The sequence below is a fragment of the Prunus avium genome, chromosome 6 (genome assembly GCF_965620075.1).
Source record: "Prunus avium chromosome 6, drPruAviu1.hap1.1, whole genome shotgun sequence".
Classification (NCBI taxonomy): domain Eukaryota; kingdom Viridiplantae; phylum Streptophyta; class Magnoliopsida; order Rosales; family Rosaceae; genus Prunus; species Prunus avium.
This window is the reverse complement of record NC_142289.1, coordinates 17,277,174-17,282,288: the sequence shown is the minus strand read 5'-3', so window position 1 is coordinate 17,282,288 and position 5,115 is coordinate 17,277,174.

Sequence of the window (5,115 nt, the reverse complement as noted above, 5' to 3'; positions counted from 1 at the left end):
CAACCACTCCAATTAGGAACGAACTGCCGTTGAACTTGAATTGTTCAATTTGGAACACCTATTGATTTCGGATCGAGCCCAAAACTTGGGCAACATCATAATATGGTGGGATGAGTCATTTGGTGAGTTTTGAGTGAAATCCAATTGCTAGAAGTGTGGAATACACCAACCACTCCAATTAGGAACGAACTGCCGTTGAACTTGAATTGTCCAATTTGGAACACCTATTGATTTCGGATCGAGCCCAAAACTTGGGCAACATCATAATATGGTGGGAGGAGTCATGTGGTTAGTTTTGAGTGAAATCCAATCGCTAGAAGTATGGAATACACCAACCACTCCAATTAGGAACGAACTGCCGTTGAACTTGAATTGTCCAATTTGGAACAACTATTGATTTCGGATCGAGCCCAAATCTTGGGCAACATCATAATATGGTGGGAGGAGTCATTTGGTGAGTTTTGAGTGAAATCCAATCGCTAGAAGTATGGAATACACCAACCACTCCAATTAGGAACGAACTGCCGTTGAACTTGAATTGTCCAATTTCTCTCACCTATTGATTTCGGATCGAGCCCAAAACTTGGGCAACATCATAGTATGGTGGGAGAAGTCATTTGGGGAGTTTTGAGTGAAATCCAATCGCTAGAAGTATGGAATACACCAACCACTCCAATTAGGAACGAACTGCCGTTGAACTTGAATTGTCCAATTTGGAACAACTATTGATTTCGGATCGAGCCCAAATCTTGGGCAACGTCATAATATGGTGGGAGGAGTCATTTGGTGAGTTTTGAGTGAAATCCAATCGCTAGAAGTATGGAATACACCGACCACTCCAATTTGGAACGAACTGCCGTTGAACTTGAATTGTCCAATTTCTCTCACCTATTGATTTCGGATCGAGCCCAAAACTTGGGCAACATCATAGTATGGTGGGAGAAGTCATTTGGCGAGTTTTGAGTGAAATCCAATCGCTAGAAGTAAGGAATACACCAACCACTCCAATTAGGAACGAACTGCCGTTGAACTTGAATTGTCCAATTTGGAACAACTATTGATTTCGGATCGAGCCCAAATCTTGGGCAACATCATAATATGGTGGGAGGAGTCATTTGGTGAGTTTTGAGTGAAATCCAATCGCTAGAAGTATGGAATACACCAACCACTCCAAATAGGAACGAACTGCCGTTGAACTTGAATTGTCCAATTTCTCTCACCTATTGATTTCGGATCGAGCCCAAAACTTGGGCAACATCATAGTATGGTGGGAGAAGTCATTTGGCGAGTTTTGAGTGAAATCCAATCGCTAGAAGTATGGAATACACCAACCACTCCAATTAGGAACGAACTGCCGTTGAACTTGAATTGTCCAATTTGGAACAACTATTGATTTCGGATCGAGCCCAAATCTTGGGCAACATCATAATATGGTGGGAGGAGTCATTTGGTGAGTTTTGAGTGAAATCCAATCGCTAGAAGTATGGAATACACCAACCACTTGTTGCTTCGGATTCAGCTGCACCAAAATGGATTCAGTTGCATCGTCAACTTGTGATACTCGCAAGTGCACGAGCCGTTTGGTAGTATAGCATATGTAAGTGCGAGGTCGATCCCACGAGGATTGGTGATTGAATGATCCAATTTGTTTCCCCTACACAAAATAGAAATGAAAAAAGAAAATAAATAAAACAAGAAAAAAAGGAAATAACTCAAGCAAATAAGTTCCCAAGTTCAATTTAGATTAACGGATTGATTCTAGCTAAAGTATGATTAAGCCATGGTGTTTGGTCATAACCTTGTGTTCCTAATTCCCTAATTTGATCATTTGTTGTCTAACCTAAAACTAAGCATTAGGAACCCATTAAGCATAGAAGAACAATTTAAACAACCAAGCATGTATCTAATCCCTGTTGTCGAATGTCCATACATACTCTTCCTATTCATAGTTCAATTCGAATTAAAGCATGGTGTCTACTCTTAATTCAAACCAAGATAGCTAACATGCAAGCCTAAATGGTGATCAATCATTCAAACTAGCATATTAACTTATAAGCATAATGAATAAGAACAAAAACCATAATTGAAACTTGGAAACTAATTAAACTTGAATACTTAAGAAAGAATGTACATTACAAATAAAAGTAAAGTAGAACTAAGAAAACTTGAGGGAAAATTTAGTAAACTCATTTTGTTACAACAATTGACAACTTGAAAGGAAACTAAGAGAATTTGAGGGAGAGAAGGGAAGGGAGCTCTAGAGAAGTGTTTGAGAGCTCCCCCCCTTGGGGTGTGTTTTGAAGCTTGAAGGCTTCTCTATTTATAGGTCTAAGAGGGAGGAACATCATGATGAACTCCCACACCATCCTTCATCATTTGCTGCACCTCAAGCTTTCTTCACATGGGTTCAAAGGTGATCAGCTGTGGCTGCTTTTGCTGCCAACCCATGTGGTCTTCTTTTGCTGCCAACCCATGTGATTGCCTTTTGGTTGCTGAAAAAACGAGTTTTCTGAATCAGACTTGGTGTAGGAAGGCCACAGGTTTCAAACCGTATCCAATGGGGTTGAAATTTGGATATGTTATACTAGACACCCATTGGAACAACTTCTATTAAGAAAGTATTCCCATCGGAGCAGTAGAAGTGTACGTTTTGGCCACTGCAAGTTGGCTGCCGAAACAGGGACTGGAATTGACTTCATTTCATTTCATTTCTTTCTTTTGCTTCACATGCATGCCCATGCTTCTCTTTAGTAGCTCAAAAGCTGATCTCCAGCTCCAAAGTGATCTGCCAATTCAATTCCCATGTTCAAAGGCTGAAGCAAAATGCCTCTCATCATTCCTCATTCTTCATCTCTCTCCTTTCTCTTTGCTTCACATGCATGCACATGCTTTCTCTATAATAGCTCCAGCATGTACCAACTTGCTCCTTTAGATTTTCATAGCTGGAATGCCTCCCAACTTCACTCATTATGTTGGGTGCAAAGTCAGTTATAGCTAGGGTGAGGCACATGGCTAAAAGGAGGAGACAAGGCTCCAAGCTGGCAGCTGCAAATCCTGCTGAGCAAGGTAGAGTGTTGGGCGGGCTGAGCACTCCACAAATGTCCAATTGGGCTGAAATTTGGATATGTTGTACTAGACACCCATTGGAACAAGTTTCATGAAGATCTTCACCTCATCCAAGCCCCATAGCATGCTGATCCAAGGCCAAGAAGCTGACCTACGAAATTGGGCAGGAAAGGAGCTGTAGCCAAAATTAGTTTGTCTTTAAGCTCATATTCCTCATATGCCAATCAGCCCATAACATGCATGGATTGCATCATTTCTTATCCAAAGTCATCATTGTTACCTAAATGTCAATTAACTGAAAGATAAACACAAAAAGGATTAAAAGCACAAGTTTAACTCAAAAACATAACCAAATCATAAGCTAGAAGGGTACAAAATGATATACAATTATGAACCGATCACCACTCCAATTAGGAACGAACTGCCGTTGAACTTGAATTGTCCAATTTCTCACACCTATTGATTTCGGATCGAGCCCAAAACTTGGGCAACATCATAATATGGTGGGAGAAGTCGTTTGGCGAGTTTTGAGTGAAATCCAATCGCTAGAAGTATGGAATACACCAACCACTCCAATTAGGAACGAACTGCCGTTGAACTTGAATTGTCCAAATTCGAACACCTATTGATTTTGGATCGAGCCCAAAACTTGGGCAACGTCATAATATGGTGGGGGGAGTCATTTGGTGAGTTTTGAGTGAAATCCAATCGCTAGAACTATGGAATACACCAACCACTCCAATTAGGAACGAAATGCCGTTCAAATTGAATTGACCAATTTCTCACACCTATTGATTTCGGATCGAGCCCAAAACTTGGGCAACATCATAATATGGTAGGAGAAGTCATTTGGCGAGTTTTGAGTGAAATCCAATCGCTAGAAGTATGGAATACACCAACCACTCCAATTAGGAACGAACTGCCGTTGAACTTGAATTGTCCAATTTCGAACACCTATTGATTTCGGATCGAGCCCAAAACATGGGCAACGTCATAATATGGTGGGAGGAGTCATTTGGTGAGTTTTGAGTGAAATCCAATCGCTAGAAGTATGGAATACACCAACCACTCCAATTAGGAACGAAATACCGTTCAAATTGAATTGACCAATTTCTCACACCTATTGATTTCGGATCGAGCCCAAAACTTGGGCAACATCATAATATGGTGGGAGGAGTCATTTGGTGAGTTTTGAGTGAAATCCAATCGCTAGAAGTATGGAATTCACCAACCACTCCAATTAGGAACGAACTGCCGTTGAACTTGAATTGTCCAATTTCTCACACCTATTGATTTCGGATCGAGCCCAAAACTTGGGCAACATCATAATATGGTGGGATAAGTCATTTGGCGAGTTTTGAGTGAAATCCAATAGCTAGAAGTATGGAATACACCAACCACTCCAATTAGGAACGAACTGCCGTTGAACTTGAATTGTCCAATTCGGAACACCTATTGATTTCGGATCGAGCCCAAAACTTGGGCAACGTCATAATATGGTGGGAGGAGTCATTTGGTGAGTTTTGAGTGAAATCCAATCGCTAGAAGTATGGAATACACCAACCACTCCAATTAGAAACGAAATGCCGTTCAAATTGAATTGACCAATTTCTCACACCTATTGATTTCGGATCGAGCCCAAAACTTGGGCAACATCATAATATGGTGGGAGGAGTCATTTGGTGAGTTTTGAGTGAAATCCAATCGCTAGAAGTGTGGAATTCACCAACCACTCCAATTAGGAACGAACTGCCGTTGAACTTGAATTGTCCAATTTGGAACACCTATTGATTTCGGATCGAGCCCAAAACTTGGGCAACATCATAATATGGTGGGAGGAGTCATTTGGTGAGTTTTGAGTGAAATCAAATCGCTAGAAGTATGGAATACACCAACCAGTCCAATTAGGAACGAACTGCCGTTGAACTTGAATTGTCCAATTTGGAACACCTATTGATTTCGGATCGAGCCCAAAACTTGGGGAACATCATAATATGGTGGGAGGAGTCATTTGGTGAGTTTTGAGTGAAATCCAATCACTAGAAGTAT